Genomic DNA, 26,185 nt, shown 5'->3' on the forward strand with positions numbered 1-26,185 from the left:
TATGTTTCTTTGTGTTGGTAACATTCAAAATCTGAGAACAGACTTTTTCATCCTGCTTTGGCATGTCTCTGCTAATAAACTAGAAACTCCTGAGGCTAGAAAAGAGACATCGTGGCCTATGAGTGAGACCACATACCTGTACCCAGATAAATGATGTGCAAGTGAGCCCAGAATCATGTCAGTAATTTGAGGAAAGTGTAGGATGGGAATGTTATGCCTGGGGCCTACAGAAGGATTTTTCACTAGAAAGGAAAATATTTTATTAATGACCAAACCAGTTGTGTTGATATCAGACTGGATCATTAAATGTATCACTTGCTGAGAACTAGTAAGGATTCCCAAAGAGTAAGTCATGCCTGAGTCACCTCATTGTTAATGGGATTACTAGGATGGTGGATATAGACAGTGCAGCTTTATTTAATATTTGATTTACTTAAATGAAATCAGACTAGATTGCATGTTTATCAAATTTGTGTGTGAAGTAAACATTACAGGCAAGGGAATAGAAAAATCAAAATAGTTTTCAAGCATAGGCATGACAAACACAATTTCAGCCTTGTGGCCGTTACCTCTGTGTGGCTATTACTTCTGTGTGGCTGGAGGGGAAGGGTTCAGATGAAAGCCATATACTCTAGTTTCCATTTAATTTGTGATGTGTTGTTTTTGTTTGATTGTTTGTCTGATATAGTCCATAATTGAAAAGTAATATTCAAAATAGCTTTAGATTGATGGGCTGAGACTATCAAGATAACATTTAATAGAGATATGTATCATATTCTGATTTTTTCAATTAAAAATCATACACATGCAAAATGAGGGATATCTGGCTTCATGGAAGTTTTTATGAAAAGTAAACAACAAAAAAGTCTTGTGGAATGGGATTTCCTTGTGACCTGTGACAATTGTAGTGTGACAATTGCCACTTTTTGATAGCAGAGGCAATAATCCCCCTGAACTCTGTTGCTTAAACTAAACCCCACATTATTCTGTTTATTATTCTGCTCTGGGATCCCCATTTTAGAAGGGTCATTGATAAACTAATATTTATGCAGGGGAGGTGACCAACATAAGGAGGAAGCTAAACATCTGGAAATCATTAGAATGGAGAAGACTTAGAGGCAACGTGGTGATTGTCTTTACATACTTGATTGTCTTTACATACTTGAGGGCAGAAGGCACACAATTTCTTTCTTTCTTTCTCTTTTTCCTTCTCGATAAAATAGTTGGAGATTTCAGCTTTTAATATAAAAAAGAGTTCTGTGAAAGTCAGCCTTCTCCATCAAGGACATAAAAATTTTTCTAATGCTGAGCTGTCCATAGTGTTTGAGGAAAACTGATCATACGTTGAGAATATTTTGTGAAGGGTTTCTGCAGTGTGTCTGTATTTGGGTTAGATGACTATCCAAGGCATCTATTTGGGATGTCTTATTTCAAAACAGTGGAACCACTCGGAATTTAGTAGATTCTAAATGGGCAGTGAATTACATGATAGAATCTTCCTTTAATGGAAGTATATTTGATGCATATTTGCAGATTTTTAAATGGATCTTCAGTTTCCCAAAGAAAGGGGTGCAGTTTTTAACGTGGCCTGCAAGGTTATGGTGATCTGCTCCTAAATGGTGCCCTCCAGGAATTAATTCACCTAAATTTAGCTTCTAAATAACTTCTATAACTTCGTTCTGAAAACATTTTTTGGCCTATGTGATGTTATGTCTGAAAAGCATTCCTTATTAATTTAATTATCTTTTTTTGTGTGTGGTTGCTATATTTTTCTCTATTCCAGATGTTGGCTTAAGCCACATTTGTTTTCTGAGAAACATAAGAAACATCTGAGTCTTTGAGAAGTTAGAGATGCTTTTCTGAATTGATTGAAATAAATAACTCTTTGTGGTCCAAACTTACCAGAGGAACTTTTTGAACGGAGATCCCTGCAGAGAGAGTAGCAGAGTCCTCAAGCCTTGCCCATTACAAAAGTAGAAACACCCAAGAATAGGGCTTTCCCAGTACTGTTAATGTAGAATATCCTCTTCCCCCAGCATAGAATTCCCAGACTCCACCCTTCCTGTGGTTACCACTGATTTCCAGGAGGCTTAGGGAAACAGGGTACAGGAAATGAGTCTCCCTACACCATCCTCATTTGCTAAGAGTTGTTGGTGAAAGAAGGAACCTGCTACCTCATCAGTCTGGAAACCCTGACCTCTTGGTTTAAGTAGTGTGACTGTGTGACACCAGGCCAGGCTTTGGGCCAGATGTCAAGGTGAGATGTTCATTTCTGCTCAAGGGGTTTTCAGTTGCTCACTTTTCCTCTTTGCCTATAGACTAAATTGTGCCCACTCTTTTTTTTTTTTTTTTCACAGACATGTCAATGACCCCAGTGTTAGTTTCTTTGAGGCTGATTGTATCACAGGGACATATATTTGAAATAAAGCCATGAGACTTTGGTGATGGCATTTTAGGATTTAAATAAAGAAGACATAGAAGCAGCGTTTGGAAGGTTCTTTCCCAGTGCTGGTGGAATCACACTGGGCAACTGCCTACTCTGCCTCCTTACTGTGGCTCTGCCTAGTTTTTATTTGGAGAGCTGTGCTTGTGGCCTTCCGAATTCTATGTAGCAGTAGCTGAGGTTCAGCATGTGAAATGAAATCATGTTTTTTGTATTCTATGGCTGTTTGCATAAAAATATACTCTGTTGTCTGACACCAATTTTTTTCCCCTCTCGGTTCCTAAAGAGGGCCCAGCCAATTTCATCTCTGATGACAGATCTCTTTAAGACCTTTTTCTAAGTATGTCTTTGAGCAAGAGGAATGAGGAGTTCACCTCTTATGGAATGCATTGACAAAGCAAGCTAGAAAAACAAAACTTGTAGGGAAGAGCTTTTCTTAAATGTTATCTGTTACTTTAACAGGCCAATTCAGGTCATGTTAGAACAACTTATTTGATCTGCAAACAATCTCATTCTTAGGTGAAATTTCTGACAATGATGATAATCTGTGGCCTATTGCTGCCATTCACTCTAAAACTTAGAATCCAATCAGTTGATTGTTGGCTAAACATTCCTTGTGTACTTAGTGGTGTTAGGTCTTGGGCAAAATGCTAAGTAAAGAAAAAGGTCTTCATCCTCAAAAAGAATATCCAGTCTAGCTGGTGAGATAGAAGAACAGCCTATAGGCCTGACCATGTATATTAACCACTTCCTTATAGGATATCTATCCTAAGGATAAGGCTTAGTGGGTTCCAGAAATTCCAGAAAGCTTCCTCAAGTAGCAGAGCAGGGGAAAAAAGGAAATTCAGCTTGCCATCTCGAGGACTTTTAGAAGTCACTCATGGTGATTTCATGTGAGAACAAAGTCAGGCCATGCACTCTGCAGACAGTGGGGCCCAACAAGGGGGAGATTGTGATAGAGCTTTATGATTCATAACTTGGAAGTCATCATAAAGAGCTTTGCTTCCACTTGAACCATGGGTGACCCAAGAAATTCACAAAAATAAATGACTTATTGTTTAACAGGAGAAACCATTGATATGGAATAAGAACAGTATTTGCCCCAAAGACGGCATTTTACTCTTGTGGGAATACTGAATAGTAATGGGGGAAAGTTTAAATTTAGTAATATTAAAATTTTTAAATGCTTTAGCAATATTTTTCCAAAAGGAACTGTCATTTTCTTGGCCATAAATATTTTCTCAAAAATAGTAGACAAGGTGCTCAGCAGGCATTTTAAATTCTAACTTAAGGATTTCACAGTACCAAGTTCCAAATGCTGACAATATGCAGTTTTTTTATCCTATATAGTAGGGATCATTTTAAGTCCAGAAGTATATATGTATATTTTTCTTTTAAAACAGATATGAATTAGGGAATAAGTAGGCAGGCAAAGATTAATTATAGTAGGCTTCAAATGAAGACATGGAAAAATAACATTATAGTATGTTTTGGTTATCTTTCCCTGACTGGCATAGCTTTTTTCTACTCTGCTTCTGAGTCTTGACCCTTGCTAGACTATAGTACACCCTCCTGCCCAACCTCATTCTCAGGGGACAAGTTCAAAACCCCCACTGGTGCCTGAAACTATAAAGTACCAGATCCTACGTGTACTATGTTTGTTACTATAATACCACACACTATAGCTGTAACTTGAATTATGGCAGAAAAACTAGCATGAATTTCTTTTTTCTCTCTTTACAGTTTCACAGGGACTACTTCATTTGTTCTTATCATAAATCTTACCACCAACCTGATTATTCTCTTTCCTTATTAAGTTGAGAACTTCTACTTTTTAGGAATCATCTTATCTTGGGCATATCTGAATTTCAAGCATCACTGTTGTTATGACTTGAACACAAGCACTCATTACTGCCATGGTCAGTCTGATAAGTGAGGTGGCTGGCTGTTCACAGGTGGGTAGCATCTATATTGTGGATATGCTGCACAAAGGGCTGACTCACGTCTCTGGTGGAACAGAGCAGGGTCGCATGAGATTTGTTCATGCTATTCAAAATGGTACACAAACTAAAACGTATCAATTGTTTATTCCTGGAATTTTCCATGTGGTATTTTTGGGCCATGGGTAACTGAAATTGCAGAAAGCAAAACCTCAGCTAAGCAGGGACTCCTTCATTTATAATCTAGTTAAAACAAGCTTCATTAGTCACATTGGCTGGACTAGATGCATTGTGACCTGCATGTTTTGCTTGTTCCTCCTTAGCTTATTTTTCTCACTCACCTGGAACATTGAGACATTGCGCTGCTTGTCTCCCTCCAAGCCAGTTACAGACATCCTCTTTTTTATAATATATGTTCTCTTTTTTATGTTTATGATCAAGAAGTTTATTTGTTGGCATTGGAGAATGTTTGCACTATTGCATGACTACATGAATTGAAAATATGTAAAATATATATGAAATTGGATGGGCCCCTCTCATGAAAGAGAGAAAAGAGTAAATGGTCATAGGTCAGCATTAATAAGCATTTGTTTTACCATGTGTTCTCATATCACTTGAATTTGTGACCATTCTTCATCACCATTAAATATATTTACTGAGGGCCTGTTCTGTGCCCTTGTCTAACATCCTGGGTCTCATCTCTTGTTTGAAAGAGAAGAGAGGTCTGCAGTCCATCTTCTGTGGTCAGATGTTAGAAAAAGTTCTGTGTTCATAGGCTCCTACTTCCTCCCCTCCTAATCATTCCTCAGACTACTGCAGCCAACTCCTTCTACCACTGCGCTGAAACTGTATCTAGAAAGGTGAAATTGTAGTGACCTCCTAGTTAAAAAATCCATTGGATGCTTTGCAGTCATCTTTTTTGGTTTGTATCTGGAGTTGACACTATTGCAAACTTCCTTTCATATGATACTCTTTCCTCAGTGACCTTCTCTGGCCACTTCTTTCTGCTTCCTCCTGTTGCCTTTCAGACATTGATGCACCTCTTTGTCCTGCCCTCGGCCCACTTCTTTTTCGATCTTATGCACTCTGGAGTTGCCACACACCTACACTGATAAGTCAATTTTAGATCTGGAACTCATAGAATCAAATGAAGCTTGCCCACCCCCCTGCCCCCCACCAACTGGGAATTAAACCAGGGGTACTCTACCACTGAACCACATCCCCAGCCCTTTTATTTTATTTATTTATTTTTTTGAGACAGGATCTCACTGAGTTGCTTAGGATCTTACAAAGTTGCTGAGGCTGGCCTCAAACTTGAAATCCTATTACCTCAGTCTCCCAAATCACTGGGGTTATAGTGATGTACCACCTATTGGACAGCTTCTTCTGCCTGTGCCACAGGCACCCATAAGTTAGCAGTTTCAGTTACCTTGGCACACTGAGGGCTGAACATCCAGTCCTCTCCTCGTCACATGTAATGCCTGACATCACACTCCATCCACCTGGCAGAAGTTCCCTTCTCCAAAGAAAATGATGGAATCTGGACTCACAGAGGCTTCTCCACCGTAACTGACTGCTCATGCTTGCTTGGTTTTCTTTTTTTTTTATTCTCTTCCTTCTCTTCCTCCTCCTTCTTCTTTCTCTTCTTCATTTTTTGTCCCTCTAGTGCTGGGAATGGAACCCAGACCTGATGCCTGCTAGGCACTGTACCTCTCAGGGGAACTCCACCACTGAGCTACACGCCCAGCCCTCCTGCCTACTCAATAACAAAGGAACATTTGTCTTTAAAAATATATATATCACTTTCTTCCCAAAGCCCTTTAGGGAGTGTGAAATGATTTTTTTTTTCTTATATTGATTATCATCAGTTTGAGGTAGCAAGTGGCAGGCATTGGTAACTTTCTTTGGAGATAAAAAAAAAAAAGATGACACTCCAGAGTCCAGAAGGAATAAATCTAATGTGTCCACAGTGAAAAAATGACTGTGGAAGGAGTCAGGGACTATGAGTCACTCACTCAGCAGATATTTATTGGGAACATCAAAGTGTCAGGCACTAGAAAAATGCAGTGTTGAGTCAGACCCAGGGTTCTGTCATGATGTGCTGTGACACTTCTTGTCCCTATCTTTTGTACTCTGATTTTTTTTCATCCTAATTAGTGATTAATGATAACAATTAGCAAATGTTTACCATGGGCCAGGCACTGTTTTAGAACCTTACACATACTAACTCATTTAATCATCACAAAAGTCACTGTGAGCTTATTATCATTGTTATTATTACTGAGGGAGGGCAAAGGCTGGGCAGAAGAAAATTTAGAAATATGCCCTACCTCAGTCTGCTGGTAAGTGATAAGGCATGGATTTGAATCCAGGTGATCTGACTCCAGAACCCATCTGCCATTGTCTTGGCTATCCTAACTCCTCACCCCATAGCAAGTCCTTCCACTAGCTATCCATGATGCTCTGTGATGTAAGACAAGCTAGTTCTCCACGTGCCAGAGTTAACCTGTGGTTTTGAATAACAAATATTTAGACTTTTCTTTCTTGAAACGCTTGCCCCCTTGGGCATTGCATTGGCAGTGGTCTCTTTTTCTAATCTGAATTCCACAGAAAAAAAAGAAAAAGTTGCAGTTAGGTCCAAGTGGTTTTGACAGGTTGCTAAATAAAACTGGCTTAACTGAAGTTCTGAGAATTTCTTACAAAAGAAAATTTCCTTAGTATAGGAAATCATGGGTCATTGCAGTTATAAGTGTCTTAGTAAATAGAAAATGTGGCTTGAGGCTAAGAAGCATAAAATCTTAATGAGATTATTTGTGGGTTGCTATTTATGCATACCTTTTAAACCATTAAAAAATGTTTCCTATCTGTCTTCAGTGTGTCATGTTAAGTTTCCACTGTTGAAATCTTACATAATTTTTGAGAATCTCCAGAGTTGCTAAAAGGAAAGAAAAAAGCAATAGTAACAAAAATTTATGTAGAATTTGAAATTTACAAAGTACTTTCACATACAGTAACCTTTCTGATCATCCCTGTTTTTATTCTCTTAGAAAATAGAATCACAAGGCTTTCAATGAAAATTTATAAAATTACCTATGTTTTCTTATATGGTAATTCTGAACTGATTTGGAAAAACTCAAATCTGAATCAGTGATGTGTTTAAATTACTAATGTTACTCCAAATTGCAGGTAGTAACTTTGGGGAACTTCTCTGACAGATACATAACAGGAGCATTTGGCTGACCGTAAGGTCTATGAAGTGGTTAAAACCTCCTTTGGTTCCTTAGTTTTGAGTTTTCCTTGTGCTTAGTCCCACTTCCCTCCTTCACCAACTTGAGGTGAGGGCACACTGAGGGCGAGGTAGGCTCCTCTGAGGCTTTTGGCAGCAGGGAGAACACTTGGCTAGGCCATTTGTGCCCCGACTACCAGCTACAAGAAATCAAAGATTTCTCTCAGCTGTAGATGAAAACTCTTAGACACATAGGAAAACTTTATATTTCTATATAAATATCATGTGTGTGTGTGTGTGTGTGTGTGTGTGTGTGTGTGTATAGTTGTAGATGGAAACAATGCTTTTGTTTTTATGTGGTGCTGAGGATCAAACCCAGGGCCTCACACTAGGTAAGCACTCTACTACTGAGCCACTACCCCAGCCCCCATAGGGAAACTTTAGTTCAGTCTTAGAATGAAAATTAGGCATGACCCCAGTAGTGAGATTTTCCTGCTCAGTATATAAAGTGAGAGCATTAATAAAGTATATATTTGTATGAAAGGTGCTGCTCTACAAATAAATCTGCTCTTTTTTGATTATTAGAACTGTACAGGAAGAAGTCATCTGTTTTGGTATAAACTATGGAAATATATCTAGGTAGCCAAGGAAAAACTGAATTGTTACTGAAGGATGTGTCACACAGAAAAGAAATAATTTTCAAAGCAGTGGCTGGAAACTATTTTCAAACATGAATCTAGGGAGTCCCTTGAGCTGTCTGTGTGGGTGATGGGTGAGTAGTATTGGTTTGGTTCTTGCCGGGCTACTTGTTTATTTATTTTCCCACAAAGATTCCTTCTTTCCTGTGAAATGAGAGTTGAAGGTGCAGCTCCATTTCAGTGTAGATTAAACAAAAAGTAGAATTCATTTATACTTACTATAACTTGTATAAATCTAGTGAAGAGAAACAGGTTTTCTTGCTAAGCTTCAGTATTATATAATTAATATAATACAATTATTTTCTTTAACCTTTTTTTAAAAACTACATGATTTAAGATTTAAGAATTTAATTCATAAGAGATTGAAACTGGACATAGGAGAAAGACTAGAGAAGGATCAGCATTCTGCTACCTGGTTGAACACATCTCTAAAGTGGCTGCCTTAGAATACCATGTCCTGATAGAACTCCCTATTGAAAGCCAGCCAGCAGAGCCACTTCTTTATGCCCTACTCCTTACCTGAAGCACTGTGAATTGTCACCAGGGCCCTGAGTATGAACATAGGTGACTCCACAGGATTGCTACTCAGCCTGACAGAAGGGAACTAGTGTCACTGGGCAATCCACACTCTGATTTAGAAACCCCAGGCTGTGGGTTTGGAATTGGCCAGATACCCTGGCTCAACCTTGAATAAATATTCCCGAGGCCTAAATAGGATAGGGAATTCAAAGCCCTATTTTTCCCAAGTTCTTCCATAACCAATCCATGGCTGCTTCTTGTGAGATTTAAGTGGAGAGGCCATGTTTTGGAGGGGAAACAAGGCGTCATTCTTTACTATAAATTAATTCTCCCATAGCAGTTCCCTTTTCTCTTAGAAGTGAAACCATTAGAGGGGCCAGATCAAACCCACTCTAGTCATTGACCAGGGCCAGCTTTATCATACACCCTGCCCAATGTAGTAACAACCTGTGTGAAATGACTTGAGAAATCTTAGGCAGTGCCCTCTCCCCACCCAGATATCTCAAATGCAGCCTTCATCTTAAGCCAGGTCTTAAAGACTCAGGTAGACTTTTATTCTTTTAGTATTTGGATTTCATCCCTTCTAAGAAAATGGACATCACAGTGGGAGGTAAATGACTTTTATGTTATTATAGTCACTTATGCCATGATATAAATTAGTTTAAGTTTCTTTGGTTTTGAAAGAAAGATAATTAGATGACAATGGGGAGAAGGTGCAGAATTGGAACAAAGGTGGGAAGCACAGTCATCACTCTTGTGGCCTGGCTGAGGACTCTGTGACTTCTTTCCCATTAGAACTTGCTTCTATACTTTCAGGGAAACAGGGCATCCTATTTTCCATTTACTTCTCCCTTCTGTCAAACAAAGACTTAGAGGTCTTTTTACGGCTTTGACTCTTCCTTACCCCTTCTAGATGTAGTTCCATTTCCTTTCCAAGATGAAAGCATGTCTTTGTCCCCTCCCAGAATAGTTCCAGGCAGCAGAACATAGTGAATCCTTCCAGATAAAGAGGATGCTGATAAAATGCCAGATTGTTATCAGAGAAGCAAAGTGAGGGGAGTCAAGTCCCTACCATTAATTACCTCATTACAGCTTTGTTTATATCCTGTTCATTTGGGGCATGTTTTTCTTGGACAGTTTCTTATCTGTGTTCTGAACTGCAGTCTGAAGTTTGCAAAACTCCCAAAGGTCAGGAAATAGTGGGTTCCTTCTTTGCTTAATGGCAAGGAAGAGAAGATCAAAGTTTCTATCTTCATCTGGAAGGAAATAGACAAATGCTTGGTTTGGGCAGCCTATTCCTCACCTCAGTAGACAACTATACTGTGCTGATTGAGCTCTGGCTCTGAATATTGAGGAAGTTACCTGGAAATAGAATGGCATTTATCTCTGTGAAGCCATGAGCATCAAGCAGTGATTGTATATCCAGACATTGAGGCTGGAGTTCAGTTGAATCTAAAGTAATACTACTTGGTAGTTTTAGTAAATATACTTGATGCCACTGAACTGTATTCCTAAAAATGGCTAAAATGGTTGACAAAGTTATGTTTCTTTACTAAACAAGTTCATATCTGACCTCATGTTGTTTTATTCGGTTTGGTCTGCAGCCCAACCCATCTTTGCTAACAAGACTATGGACATAATTCAACCCACCCTCTCAGCTCACTGGTGATATGGGCTTCTGAAGACCAGAACATTGTGTTTTTCATAAGACAAAATCCTACAAGCATGTTATCTGGTAATATACCTGCAGTACGAATTTGAAGAATAAAAGAAAGAAAAAGCGAATAAGAGAATATACCTCATTCTAAATCATGAAACTTAGTTCTTATTAACTCCAAAAGCCCTCGCTCAGAGCTCCAATGTAAAGTGTCTTGTTTTTACCTTGTGTGCATGTCTCCTGGTTCATCGCTGTCATCACTTGAAGTTAGCTGATAAAGTCAATTTGATTTTTGCAGGCGCTTGCTCATATTTAAATTTAGTATTTCCTTAGAAGAGGCTAGAAAAATGAGGGACTTAGGGAAAAGTTAAGGTAAATCTTGAAATATATAAAAGCTCACTTTGAGTGAAAACTAATTAAAAACAAGCCCTGGCCTTTTCATAGGCAAGAAAAAATTGGAATGGCGACAGGGGATATATTCTTTAGGAAATAAAAACTTTGCCAGAAATAGCATGGGTGGTTAAAGGAGTCTGGTGTGAAAGTTGCATCGTTTAAAAAATAATATATCTTTACTTTCTTCTTGACTAATGGTTTTGTCAGAATAACTGTTTAGGTAATAAATGAAGTACTTTGAAGTGCATAGGGGAACAAACATTTCTGTGCCTTGTACTAACTGGTGATACAGATTATAAACTAAATGATGCCAAACTTCATCAGTTCATCCCAGATCTGCACACTAGCAAGCTTAGTCAAAGCCGTAGAAATCTACTGAGGAAATCATGAAAATGAATGGAATTGATCCAGAATGTGTTAATTTTCTTCTGAAATGTTATATTTATTAGACCTCAACACACAAAAGTTAAAACAGTATTGAATTTCACACATAGCACTTTATTTGTAATCTTAGGTTAAAGGTTATGGCTTTGGCATGACTGAAGAATAATGACTCATACATTTTACACTGACTTTATTTTATTTCTGATAGGCATAAAGGAGAGCTAGGGAGTAAAATGATAGTGCATTAAGGCTGAATTTATTAGTTGATTGGACACAAATGGAAATACAGAATGTCACTTAATGATTTTTTTGTTTCTGTTGATATTTGTATTTATACTTTGGGTGAAGACTGTGAAATGCTAACTTATACTTAAAATGCAATATAAAATATCTCTTGACTATTAAAATTAGGAGTGAGAATTAACAGTGATTTTTTTCTAATAAATGTCTCAAACTATACATAGCTAAAATCTTATCATGTGGACATTTTGGAGAATGTGACCAGTACTCTGCATTTAAATGTGCCCCATCTTAAAATGTAGTCATCATGAAATTAATACATTAAGGCATGGTCACAATCCAGGAAAAGACTTGAAGGTAATATGAGTCTCCCCATAATTAGTAACCTAATTAAATGCTAGATAGCTTCAGCTTTACAATAATGTACCATGCTTCTGAACAAAGATAACACCACCACTGAAACTGTATACTTGTAACACTAGTACATTTTTAATTAGTGGCAGGGTACGTGTGTGTGCTCATTTTTGTTTCATCTTTGGACTTTGCACAGCTGTTTCCATTGTGCATTCATTTGGACTATATCCAGTGAGGACAGTCACTGATTTGGCTTGGTTTTTTCAGAATTTGGGATGATTCAAACTGGTTTGAATCAAAGTTACCTTTTTGCTATGGAAAAGGCAACTTTGGGGGGTATTTAATATATAAAACTGGTTTAATCTACTCAAGAAGAAGAGAAAATCTGTTTTACCTTAATAGCTCACATGGAAAATTATACCACCAAATGCAGATGAGTTTATTGAAGACGGTCCATCAGATTTGGCATCTCTTGGTTGAATAATTTGAGTTGTATGTACACTTAAAAGTAATACAGCTGAATTTCTTTTAATATATATTATTGCTCAATTCTTTGATGGTAAAAATGCCTTAGAATTGGAGTGCATCAGTTTCAATATTAGTGTAGGCTTTTTTTCTTTCTTTCTTTCTTTAGTTGTACATAATACCTTTATTTTATTTATTTATTTTTGTGTGGTGCTAAGGATCGAAAACAGGGCCTCACATGTACTAGGCGGGAGCTCTACCGCTAAGCCACAACCCCAGCTCCTAGTGTAGGCTTTTGAGTTAGAGGCACCTGACTTTGAATCCAGCTTGTTCACTCACTTCCTTTATGAGCTTGGGCAAGTTACTTAATCTCTCTGAGATTGTCTAGAAGAGAGCATGTGGAAGCTTCAGAACATTGTCCTAAAAACATTTTTGGTTTTTAGTTCTTATGTGATTATTAGGACTTAAGTATTTATTGATTTGATTTTTTAAGAGAGCACAAGGAAAAGTTAATTCTGGTTGGAAAAGTTTAAAAGAAATAACTGGACTTGTTTAATCTGAGGGAGAGAAGACAGGATGTTCCAGAGATAGGGCTAGAGGAAGAGAAGAGAAAAGAAGACAGGATTATACCTCAACTTTTCTAGTGGATATGATAGGATTTTCTTTAAGAACAGTTTCAGTGAGGTCTGACATAAACTGCACATGTTTAAAATGTATAGTTTGATAAGTTTATATACAATCTAAAACCATCACCATCGTCAAGATAGTGAACATATCCTTCACCCTTTGTAGTCCTTACACAGCCACTCCATTGCTGGCATTGGCTGTTCCGGGTTCTGTCACTCTAAGTTAATTTGCACTTCTTTGTATTTCATGTAAATTAAATCATACAGTACGTGTTCTATTTTGTCTGACTTTTTCACTCAGCCTAATTATTTTGAGATTCAGCCATTTGTTACACGTACCCATGAATTTTTTTTCCTTTTTATCATCAAATAGAATTCCATCATATTGATCTACCATATATTTATTTATGTACGCAACTGTTTATTTATGTACTCAACCATTTTAGACATTTATCTTGTATCCAATTTGGGACCATTATAAATGAGTTGCTATGAAGATTTCATGTACAAGTCATATTCTAGACGTGCTTTCATTTCTCTAGAGTAAACATACAGAAGTGGAATGGGTGAACTATATGGTTGGTGTATGTTTAACTTTAAGAAATTGAACAATGTGTTTTCCAAGGTGATTGTATTATTTTACATTCCCACCAACAGAGTATGAGAGTTCCAGTTGTTCCATGTCCTAGCCAACACTTCGTGTGCTCGATGTTTTTCATTTTAGCCTTTCTAGTGAGAATGTAGTTATGTCTACTTGGGGTATTAATTTGAACTTCCCAAACAACTGGGGATCTTGAGCATCTTTTACATGTGTTTATGTGCCATCCATATATATTCTTTGTTGAAGTGTCTGTTCAGAGCTTTGACCCATTTTTTTTAAAGAGAGAGTGAGAGAGGAGAGAGAGAGAGAGAGAGAATTTTTACTATTTATTTTTCAGTTCTCGGTGGACACAACATCTTTGTTGGTATGTGGTGCTGAGGATTGAACCCGGGCCGCACGCATGCCAGGTGAGCATGCTACTGCTTGAACTACATCCCCAGCCCCTGACCCATTTTTTTTTAACTGGGTTGTTTGTTTTGTTATTTCGAGTGTATTCTGGGACCAAGTCTTTTAGGCATAGATTCATTTATTTCTCTGGCATGTAGAACCAGAAAAACAAAATTAAATTATAGCAAGAAGGAGTCTACTTACACAGAAGGAAGTACTTTTTGACTGTGGCAGTCTAAACATGGGCATGGGTCAACCAAAGGAGGATGTAAAACTTTCCCTGGACTTATTTTAAAAAGGGCTGGCTGTAGTCTATTTGGGATACTGTAGGCATGCAGAAGTATGACTCAGTTTACCTAACTGAAGTTTTCATTTGAGAGAAGATATCTTCCCTGGGATGGGTCTCTTGCTAACATCTTAGTATCCCTTGCTCTTTTGTGCTATTTTATCCAGGCAAAAAAAAAGTGCAATTTCTTGGGATTTTTCAAGGCTTTTCCTGTACTTTATAATTTTTAAAAAGTCATTCTTTCTGATTTTAGCTTGAAGTGTTGCTATGAAATATGAGGAAGGTCATTCGGGGCATTAATTAACTTCAGCAAAAACAGTTGCAATCTCTACAGAGCAATCATATTAAAAGAAATGCTCAAATTTCTCTCATCCAGCAGTAGCACCAATCATTGTTTTTGCTGATGGTATTGGACAGATTAATTCAACTCTCTGTAGAGGTAAAATAATTAACTAGATTCTAGAGAGGAGGTTTTCTGTGATTAAAGGACTTGGGTTGTTGTGGCCCTTGGATGGGAAGAGTCAGGGGTGCTTTAATGACAGGATTTCAGTAGAGCTAATGAAAGATTTTCCTGTATGTAGAAAACACTGGTCATTTGTTCTCCAACTCCACAGATTGCCCAAACTGGAGGATGTTGGCTCCAACTATAAGGAGATTGAGTATGGTTAGTGTTAGGCATAAAATTTTTATTATCAGCATCAATATTATTATGAGATTAAGCAATGGAAAAAGTCAAGAGAGACCATGAAGATATGTGAGAATAATAATAATAAAAAAGATAGCCATCTGCCTGGACTGTTTAAATGCCCATTGATTTATAGGATCTTGTTATTGAAGGAAACTGTAGAGATCACTTCTCCTAAAATAACCTTTTACAGAAGGGAATATGAGAGGACATTATGTAACTTGCCTCTGGCTACATTGTTAGATACTAATATTTTAATTTTAAGATGTTGCAAAAGTAATCTCACTTAAAAGAGACACAAAGGAAACCATGTGTTTCTGCTTCATGAGAAGGTTTCACATGACCAAAATAGTCCCTTAAAGCTGATGACTTATTATTTTTTCCTAAGCCCATGAAGATTCTGACCTATGTTTATCTTTGCTTGTCATTAAAAATATTAAAGATTTTTATTCAGGCATTTTGAACTTCTCTCTAAATAAATATGATACTTCAAGTGACTGAAGGGTAATTTGACCTGAAGTGATCAATGATGATAGAGGACAGCAGGGGACATTGCCAAATCCTTTGTGGAACCTAGCCCAGTATGATATGGGTTCTATATTTTGAAGAAAGATTACAATTTGATGGATGCCTTTGGCTCAAAGTCCTGTGACTGATTTGCCTTTTAAAAGGTAGTACTTTATAAAGCTGTAAGACTTTGTTTTGTTAAAGACTAATTGGATTGGTAGAAAACATATTTAGGCTGTCAATTCATTGTGAATGGGGTCTGCAAATACGAATTCTAACCATTGGAATTAGTGGGCTAAATTGCTTGTAAAGGATTCCACATCCACAGTCATGACAGAAAGAAATCAGTATAAGGCCTTTTATTTGGTTGTGGTTATGTTTTATTTGGACTCATCATTTTGTACATGTTCCCACTAAAGTGAAAAACCAACATATATTTATATAATGTTGTGTACTTGTTGTATAGGGTTTATCTGAGTATAAAAGTGGGATAAAATACTTAAAAGTATCACCCCATGATAACCAATGGATTTATTTTCAAAATTGCATTTGTTGTTGTCTAGGCAAAAAATGATGAAAAATTTAAATGAAACATAATTTTCATACTTCATCTCTGTTTTGATAAGAATAAGTAATAAGGGATTAATATACAGAAATTATGCATCCTTTCATTTATTTAAGAAATATTTGACACAGTGGGCATCATGCTAGGCACATGCCTATAATCTCAGGATCTCTGGAGGTTGAGGTGGGAAGTTCACAAGTACAAGGCCAACCTGGGCTATTTGGTGAGATCTTGTCTCAAAATATAAAGTAAAAAGGAGCAGGGGAGTAGCTCAGAGGTAAGACATACCTGGGTTCAATCTCCCTTACTGCAAAACAACAATAACAACACAACAAAAAGTGTTGGGGATGCAGCTCAGTGGTAGAGTGCCCCTGGGTTCAATTCCCAATTCTGCACAAAGAAAAAGGAAGAAGAAGGAGGAGAAGGAATGTTAGTAATTCCTATTTTCTGTGTGTGGGGTGGGTACTGGGGGTTGAAACCAGAGCCTTGGCATACTAGGCAAGTGCTCTTCCACTGAGCTTGAGACAGGTTTCTCTATGTTCCCTCAGCTGCTCTTGAATTTGCTAACCTCCTGCATAATTCTCCTGAATAGATAGGATTACAGGTATGTTTCACTATACCTGGTTGTAATTCTGTTTTGTGGCTTTTTATCCAGCCCCCATACTGGGGATTAAACCCATGGCCTTGCACATACTAGGCAAGTGCTCTACCTCCCGAGCTACACCCCCAGTCCCTGGCTGTAATTCTAAATAATTAAAACACATTCTTCCAAAAGCTTTTAAAAATAACTACCACACTGTAAACCTTTCCCTTTCTTTGGTGGAAAAATTCCCTTACTTTATTTTCTTGCACTAAAAGGAATGGCATGAATGCTAGCAGCCATTATCTCTGTGACCTTGTGTCCTTGCCACATTATGTGGCTGAGTGCTGTGCCCAGTTCTTGCTACATTATGTATAACCATTGAAATGTGAAGTTGTGTTGCAATTGTGTACAATGAATCCAAATGCATTCTTCTGTCATATATATCCAATTAAAATAAATTAATTAATTTTTAAAAAAGAGAGAGATATCAAGGTGATGGAAACCACTCCCCAGCTCCTGGCAGCTCCCATTTTCATAGCCTAGAATTTATATTCTGTGGCAGATCAGCCTGGACAAAAGCCTTGGTAACTGAGAGCCAGAGTCAAGGTGGCCTCAAAATCATGCATCTGCTAAGGCCCAGGCTGCTGTTTAGCTTGTCCCGATTGGTCATGCACTGAAGTTTTAAAATATTCTATCATGGCTTATTATTGTCAGCATAAAATGTCACTGCCATAAAAGTATACTTTAGAAAGGTTTTAACATGATGAAGAGTCTTAATTTTTAAAGAGCAGTATTACTTTTGAGCTACTTGGTAGGTCCAGAGATTTACACTAAACATTCTACCTCAAAAGCATAATAGTTTTTTTTTGTTTTGTTTTGTTTTTTAATATTTATTTTTTTAGGTGTAGATGGACACAACACAATGCCTTTATTTTTATGTGGTGCTGGGGATCGAACCCAGGTCCCGCCTGTGCTAGGCAAACGCTCTACCACTGAGACACAATCCCAGCCCCAAAAGCATAATAATTTTTGCTTTATTTTGTTTGTTAGATCTAGAAGGCTTTCCACCCAGGCTTCTGGAGATGTACAGTTTTTAGCTCAGTACTCTCTACTGTTCTTACTTTCCCCTTAATACCCAAATGAAGGACTTTAGAAAATCAAACTTGAAAAGTTCTGAACCCACTGCTTTTCTAAGAAATATATTTAAATAAAGAAATTCATGAGCTTTGCAGAGTGCACAATTACAGTAAATGCAACTTTTTTGAGTTACAGGAAAGGAGCAATTAGTTCAGGTGGTGGTAGATCTTTTGATGACTTGAAAATGGGTCTAGGAAGGACAAGTAGAGAATCTGGCAACCTTGACCATTGCTGTATTCTCCAAGAATGCAGAGAATGGTTTTAGGGATGCCTGGAATTGCAACATGGTTAATAGTACCAAAACACAGAGAATGACTGCCTTTTCACATTCACTAGATACAAACTTATTTTTTTTAGTATTTCTCTTTTTTATACATGTATATGTATATACACATGCTTTTAAAAGCACAGAGTTCTCTGAACCCAGAGAATAGTCAGTAGGTGCCAAAGAAACCCCAGCTTCCTGCCCCTTGTTGCAGCTCATTTGGTGAGGAGGGAGAAGGGTAGGTGTAGTAAGCATGAAGAGCCTCTTTGGTACAGGCAGGGCTGTTTCCTGGACAGTTGTTGATACAGAACACTGGAGAAAAATAGAGTGTATATATGTTAATGGAGGTTTTAAGTTTTCACATTATTCCACTTACTAGATTTGATAATAGCTACCACTTTTTGATCACTGTCTGATAGGCATTGTGTTTTACATGCTTTATCTCATTTAATTTTTACAAGGCCCTATGTGGTATATGAAGAATTTAGAAAGTTTACTCGCTTGTACAGGGTCACACAGTAGTAAGTGGTAGGACTTGGATTTAAACTTAGGTATGCTGGATTCCAGAACATGTTCTTGACTCCTGTCCTGTGTGCTCTATGAAGATCCTGTTTCTGCTCTCAAGATCATTTCATTCTAGTAGACATGATGGCCCGAGGGATACTGTGGGAAAGGTAGATGACTCCTCCCCTGCTCTGAAAGCCAACTGTTCAAGTGCAGTACCTGCACAGTGATTGACTCTGAGGTCATTCCTTAGCAGAGTTCAGATGAGATGTTTCCCAAGGATGCAAGGGTGAAAGGACATTCATTGCAAGTGTTCAGGGAATTACAGATTAAATGGTAGTTGGCTTGACAAAATAAATATAGGAAGAAAGTTTTTTTTTAAAAAACAAACAAAAACCAAAATGAGCAGTATGACCAGGAGGCTGCTTAGTCTTACCCTACCTTCAGCAAAAGGGTAATCCCAATTGTGGGTTGCCAGTGGGTGACCATTTTCCAAAACCAGGCAGCCATACCATATGAGAAATATTAATGGTCAGGCATTTGAATTCCCTCAGTAGGTATCGTGAGGATAGTCAGACACAGCTTATTTGAACTCAGCTCAGCTCCCAAAGTGCTAACTTTGATTAAGTCGGGGCTCCTGTCCATCATCATCTGAACTTTGGGGACCTCTACTATATAGAGAGTATAGCCTAAAAATCAAAGCTCAGCACTGGAGGTAGGGTCTTGGATTAAGGAGGAACCAGGGGAGCATTAATAATTATGTTAGTGAGGAAGAGTCGAAGAGGATATTGGCTAGAGCCTGAAACCAACTAAGACTTTCAAAGACTGAGGTTGCTGTGGGTACTTAGCGGATCTCCCTATAGGTTGGGTGGGCAGAAACACTTTTGGTGCTCTGCAGCCACTTAACCTTTGAATTCTTTAGGAAAGGAACAATTCAAAGGGTGAATGTACAAGGGGAAACACCTTATAAGTACTCCGCTGCGCCCTGTGAAAGGGGAAATTAGAATGGTATCGGCAGAATAGTTCTCCTGTGCTCAGAATACTGCATTCTAAACTTGCCTGGTATCTGAAGTGTTAGGTACAAAGGTTGGAAGGATGATATATACCTTGGTACTCTCTCCTCCAGAAAGCCATTCCAACTCTCTCTCCCACTTCCCTTTGTTATCCTTCTCCATAGCATGTGTGTCTCTGTGGGTACCACAGATTTGTGACCAGCATGTATTCCCTGAGCTAGTGGTTCCCCATGAGCAGTGTCCTAATTCCATTTTTATATCACATGAAATAGAGCACACACCTGACTGCCACACTGTGTGGCCATCCAGTGTGTGCCAAAGAATCTGGGGATTCTTGACCTGGATAAACTATATGGGAAAGTGTGTGTGTGTGTGTGTGTGTGTGTGTGTGTGTGTGTGTGTGTACATATACATGTTCATAAGTCTCTCTTTTGAGGAAGTCCATAGTTTATATTAGGCTCCAGTGTGTTTTCATAATCCTGAAAATGTTTATAAAAAAATGAACTTTTTTGGAGATTTTCCATATTCTTGTAAATGAATGTGTGTGTATGTGTTTGGGGAGGTGGATTGAACTCAGAGGCACTCGACCACTGAGTCACATCCCCAGCCCTATTTTGTATTTTATTTAGAGACAGGGTCTCACTGAGTTGCTTAGTCCCTTGCTGTTGATGAGGCTGGCTTTGAACTTGGATCCTCCTGCCTCAGCCTCCCAAGCTGCTGGGATTATAGATGAGTGCCACTGCCTCTGGCATGAGCGTGTGTTTTTATATCTGGTAGATACTTTTATGCTTCCTTAACTTCCTGTTGTGAACAACAGCTTAGGGTAGACAAGGAACTCTCCCTTGGAGCCATGGATCACAATTCTGTCCTGGGCACTGCTGCTTACACATCCTGGCAGGGGGTCTACCTAACCTTCCTGAGTTTTATTTTATTTTTCACCTGTTAATTCCCTCTTGTCCTACAGGAATGTTGCATAGTAAAGAGATTACAGGTATACAGGCATCTCATAAACTGCCAAGAACTATACAATTGCAGAATACAAGTATTGTAATTAAAAATACATCATTTTTCTTGTCACACAATGCCAGGATAACAAATATGTGATTAAAATGAACATTGGGCCAGGTGTGGTTGCACAGGCCTGTGTTCCCAGCTAGAGGCAAGAGGATCACTTGAGCCCAGAAGGTCAAGGCCAAACTGGGCAACATAGCAAAACCACATCTTAAATAAATACATAAAGTGAACATGGAATGAATTTATTGGAGTGAGAGACTAGAAGTTGAAAGGCATTAGTATCTGCATGTCTTGTAGGCTTTGTAGATGCCCAGAACAGTCTTAGAGTACACACAGGGCTATTGAGGAAATGATTTTCAGACAATGATAAAAGTTTATAAGACCTTCAAGACCTCAATTTGTTTGCTTTACTTTACAGAAGAAGTGGAGTCTGGGAGATGGAGGGTATTTTTTTCAGAAAGGCTGTAGATGGGCAGGAGATATAGTTCAGTGGTACTTGCCTGGCAGGTGTGAGGTCCTGAGTTCAACCCCCAGCAGTGCAGCACAAACAGAGGCTGGAAACTCTTCCTCATCATTGTTAATAGAGGACAAAGAAAGAACCTGTTTGTCTTCATGTCATCAGTTTATTATCATATCTTTTTAAAACAGTGTAGAATTACGCCATGATTTTAAATCTCTCTTTAGGGCTACCTAGAGGCCAGCAGTTCAGCAGTGTGAGCACTTGGCAAGCCATGGGCACAGTGCATCGAAACAATTTTGTGTTTCCAAAGCACCTTCTTGGAGCGCTTCCTGGAGAGCACATCAAAGGGCTGGATGTAGATTACTGCACGCCTCTCAACTGGACTGAGACTCAGAGGTTACTGGGACTTGCCAACTCAAAAAACTCAGTGTCCAAAGCAAGAGTGAAAACCCAGATGTTCCAATTTTTTATCCTGGTAGTCACTAGGTTCTAAATTTTCTCACTACTCCAGCTCCCTCCTCTCAATAGCTTGCAAAATGGTAACCTGGAAATGTGTTTTTGCTTAGTGTATATATATATGTAAATCCAACTATCATCTAACCTTCCATTTAAACAATTTGTACTAGAAGGAAATTTTAAATTACATTTAATCATTGCTTTATAATTAATGTCATTTAATTAAATATTACTTTAAAAATGGCTTCTTTCTTCTTTGGCAATTACATTACCTTTCGAGCAGTTCTGTTTTGCTTTTTAACCTGGTTATGGGGTTTAGAGAGTACCCTAGTATAGGGTATCTGAAAGCAGAAAGTTCTGGCACTTTTCCCACTTTCCATTCTTTCTCCTGTATGGATGCCAGATTCCTTTGGGAAATCATTTGCAAAAGGTCAGGAGCAAAAGGAGGGGCATTCTTGAGTGTAGGGTTACTGCTAATTGGAAACTAAACATCTGTAACCATGTCAGAGTTATTTGTATTTGAAAGGAAACATTTATATATAAGAGCCCTTTCGGTAACATAAAACACACTATAACACAGAGTGTGTGCATTGGAGGGGTGGCGATGGGGTGAGGAAGGACAGCCAGGGAAGCTTCTGACAAATGACTGTGCTGTGCTGAGTGAGGTCACTTGCTAATTAAATCTCAAAGCATTTTCAAAGTATTTTCTTTTCTTTGTCAAATGAAGTTTTCTTCCCTCATATGCCAAAGCAAACATTTTACTGTGTTTGCCATTTACAAATGAAACATTTCACCATTTTAATGGAAAAATAAGGAGAAAATGGGTGTGTGTTCAGAACCTAGTCAAAGACCAGTGGGAACTCTCTAGTTTCCTTCTAGAACCTTAGCTCTCAGCGTCTTCCCATGGTATGATGTGAGACTGGTTCTTCCCTTCCCTGAAACTGTGTGCCCATAGGCTTCCTGATACACCTACCCTTTCAGGAAAAAAAATCAAACTGTTTTCCACCTGTGCCTTTTTCTCCTTTCTTCCTAGTTTCTTCTTAGAATAAAATTTCTTGAGAATTCCTTTGAAGAAAGTCGAGAATCTACCCCTTTCCCCCGTAGAGTCTAACACCTTCTGTTTTTTCCCACCCTTGCCCTTGGCATCTAAGACATTTCTGTAATTTTTTTAAAATTGGATGAAAGATCACAAAGTCGAGAGAACTTACTTAAGCTAGGACCTATCATATTGTATGAGCTACAACTGCAGCCCCCAGACCTCTTATTTTTGGAGCTGTTTTCTGAAAGAACTTGTGTCCTTATTCACAGACTGTTTGAAGCAAAATCCAATCAAGGTTTTCAAACAAATATTAAATGTCTTCATGCAATTAACTTAAGCATCCTTTTCTTCTGCTTACCTCTCATTCTGTTATATTTGATAATTAAATTTTCCCAGTTCATGCAATGAAAGGTGAGGTAGCACTTTTGACCACTGTAGGGTGGTCAAAACCTGAAGTTTGGGGCAGAAATTTCAGTTTGAAGCATGAAACCAGTCAGTTGGACTGATTTCAGATTTTCAGTAGGACCCAGTCCTGCCTTGTGTGTTTTCTAGTTCCTTATTTGTGTGTTGCTGATCATGCTCCTTTTTTGTATGGTTTTCAGGTGGAGTTGGCATGAACTTAAAAGCAGCAGATACTGTTATTTTTTCTGACAGTGATTTTAATCCTCAAAATGACTTGCGGGCAGCTGCCAGAGCTCACTGAATTGGCCAGAACAAGTGAGTGAGTTAGTCATTGGCACCTTTCTGCTCTGTTGGCTTGCAGCTGTGGATTGGGGAGGAAGGTGGACCGTGTATTGCTGACAACATCGCCACGTTGGAGTTAGAGTCCACTAGGTTTGAACCCCGTTGTGCTGCTGGCTTGTAGAGCAATGTTGGGGGATCAGTGGTCCCATGATCAGTTCAGACTCACTTTGTTGAAAAGAACAGTTAAATTCTAAAATGATTAGAAGAAACTTAGAATTTATTTAGTTCATGTTTCTCACGTTAGATCCTAATTCAGTTTAAAAATGAAGTTAAAGCCAGTGGGTGCACATGCCTGTAATCATTATCAGCATGGGAGACTCAAGCAGGAAGATCAAGTTTAAAGCCAACCTTGCAACTTACCTAAACCCTGTCTCAAAACTTTTTTTTTAAGGCTAGGATTATAACTTCATGGTAAAGCTCTCCTGGGTTGGGTTCCCAGTATCACAAAGAGGAAACAAAGTTGTGTTCAGCTACCCTTTGACTTGAGGTAACATGCCTGCCACGGGTTATCCTGGCTACAGATGAAGGCCCAATAGTGGTCACTTCATCTTCCTTCCTCTTTCTATTTTGGGGAAAAGTTCAGGAAGAAGTTGAGGCCAGATTTCTCTAACAAATGCTCAGGTCCCAATGAGCAGTGTCCTTTTCATTGTTCCCTGAATGTGGCATTTGGTTTTGCTTCCTTTTGGGTGTATTTTCCTGGCATGCTTTTTTCCCCAGCTTTGCAGTCTTCTAACACTGCTCTCATTTGACTCCCGTACAGGGCTGTGAAAGTGATCCGGCTGATTGGCCGAGACACTGTGGAAGAAATAGTTTATAGGAAAGCAGCCTCCAAACTGCAGCTCACCAACACGATCATAGAAAGAGACCATTTTACTCTGGGAGCCCAGAAACCTTTGGCTGATCCTGACCTTCAGGTAAAATGTGTTCCTTTTAGAGTCTCATGATTTATAACCAGTACTATCTTTGGATGAGAATGCAAATAAAAAGGACCAGCATTAACCACCCATTGTTGCAAATTACACATTTTTTTCATTGGCCTAATTCTTACCCTCTCAGTACCTAACTACATGCAAGGTGCCATACAAGCTAAAAATGAGGGTGGCATTTAAAGGCAGAGAAAATAGAATAAAAAGAATGAGCTATGAACCATCTAACTTGGATTGAAATTCACATCTTATCCCTTACTGGATGTATGACTTTGAGCATGTAACTGAACATCAAGGATCTAATCTCTTTATGGCTTCTAAAGATGAGTGTGCCACGAGTTACCTCAGAGAGAATTTGTTTAAGTTCTTTTTTTTTCTTCCTTTTTTTTTAAATCAGTGATGATTAGTTCCATAGCTCCTCCTTAATCCCAGACGCTTTGAGTGGTGACTTACAGTACTCATTCCATACTCAGAGATGAGTGAACAAGATTAGGAATTCAAAATTATGCCATAGGATATAGGGATGAAAGCACTAGAGTTAATTTGTTGAAGAAGGAAAAATTAGATGGGAGTCAATTGCTGGCTTAGAATATCCTAGAGAGCTCTCTTTTGGTAGGAGGTTTAGAGTTATTCCTTAGCAGCAGCCTTTGAGATAAAATTGAACCTATATTATAATATACCCCAAGTCCTTCTGAGGGATTAGATGCAGAGAGATCAACCCCTAGTATCTAGTATGATTCAAGCATGAAGAGAGTAATAAATGTCTGAGAAAAGGTAGTAGCTGTGGGAAAGTCTGCTGTAGGAAACTGCAGAGAAATGACAGGAGTTGGCTATTGTTTTGAGGCAGGCAGTGAGAGAGAGCAAGTTCCAAGATGGCTTTAAGCCTTTAAGCCTGAAAGATGAGAGTAGAAAGTAGGAAGACAGGGATAGAAATTAGAAAGATGAAGATAATGTAGGCTTTAGTCAACAGAATTTGTAGTAAAAATCAATATACATTATTGTTAGAGGGAGACTCAGAAAAGAAAGGAATTAGAAAAATTTGCAAGAAAAACCAGGCTTTAAAAGGATCAGCTTATCAAACAAAAAATTCAAGAGGTATATGAAAGGGAAAAAATTACACAGTATTACAAGCAGAATCATCAAATTTACAACTAGCCCAAGCATGAGTTTAAAAATGGCAGTTTTCTCACATCTGTATCTTTACACATCAGCATTGCAGACAGGGAAGGTGCTGTTTTTGTTAGGGAGTCACTCACCTGCAGGAAAGGGTCACAGATTTGGGGGTACTAGAACCCGAAAGAAGAACCCTAGGTTTTGTTTGTTTGCTTCACTTTAGTTTATCTTAGAGAGTAACTGGAGTCTTTGGCCTTTTGTGTTTTGAGTCTTCTGCATGCTCATCTGTCATGGTGGCCGGGCAGGCTGTGCATTTTATTTTCACACTATTGAAGAGGCAATTTCAAATGGAAGGTGAAAGCTTGAGAGAGAGGTGCGTGTACACTGTAGGTTTCTAAATATACTTCTTCACAGGACCTTGGGAGAGGAGCTCATCATGGGCTGTTGTGAAGGCACAGGCATCAGGAGTTATAGGAGATGCTTCACCAGTGGAGGGAGCTCCAGGCATTCAGTCAGGGGTTTCCCTGTGGCATTGGCTGCTAGCACATCATTGTGAAATGCACAGGCAAAAGCTCTGCCATGGGACCAGATCCTGGGGCCAGTACAAACTATGGGCTGGTGGAGAGGACCTCGGTGGGACTTCCTGCCCAAGCCATGGCAAGAAATCACACTCTGGTTCTGTCTTGATTCTTTCCTCCCCACCAGACTGTGAGTTATTTATGGTTGCCAGGAACAAGGGTGATAACTCACTGCCTTGTCTCAAAATACAGCAGGACATTTTTTTAAGTTATTAAAAGAATCTAATAGTAAAAGACGTGGTTCTGGTTTGATAAATCTAAGCAGTATAGAGCAGTGAAGTCCTGAAAAAGGAAAGCAGGTTCCTTGTTTTAGAAGGAGAACACAACAGAAACAGAGAACAGATAAAGATGCGGTGAACACTTATTGAATGCGTACT

The 26,185-nt window shown here is 38.6% G+C and overlaps 1 protein-coding gene across 2 annotated transcripts in view; it reads left to right on the forward strand.

Moving 5' to 3' along the window:
• Positions 1-26,185, forward strand: part of LOC144374356 (uncharacterized) — a 234,268-nt gene that overhangs the window by 26,855 nt on the left and 181,228 nt on the right. The window contains exons 4-5 of one of the 2 annotated variants that reach the window (XM_078037210.1): positions 23,050-23,164; positions 23,952-23,994. The exons of the other annotated variant lie outside the window; for it this stretch is intronic. The gene's annotated coding sequence lies outside the window, so the exon portion shown is untranslated. Of the gene's footprint in view, positions 1-23,049; positions 23,165-23,951; positions 23,995-26,185 lie in introns of those variants that run through there. 2 annotated transcript variants of the gene reach the window in all.

Source organism: Ictidomys tridecemlineatus, unplaced genomic scaffold, assembly GCF_052094955.1.
Source record: "Ictidomys tridecemlineatus isolate mIctTri1 unplaced genomic scaffold, mIctTri1.hap1 Scaffold_66, whole genome shotgun sequence".
Taxonomy (NCBI): domain Eukaryota; kingdom Metazoa; phylum Chordata; class Mammalia; order Rodentia; family Sciuridae; genus Ictidomys; species Ictidomys tridecemlineatus.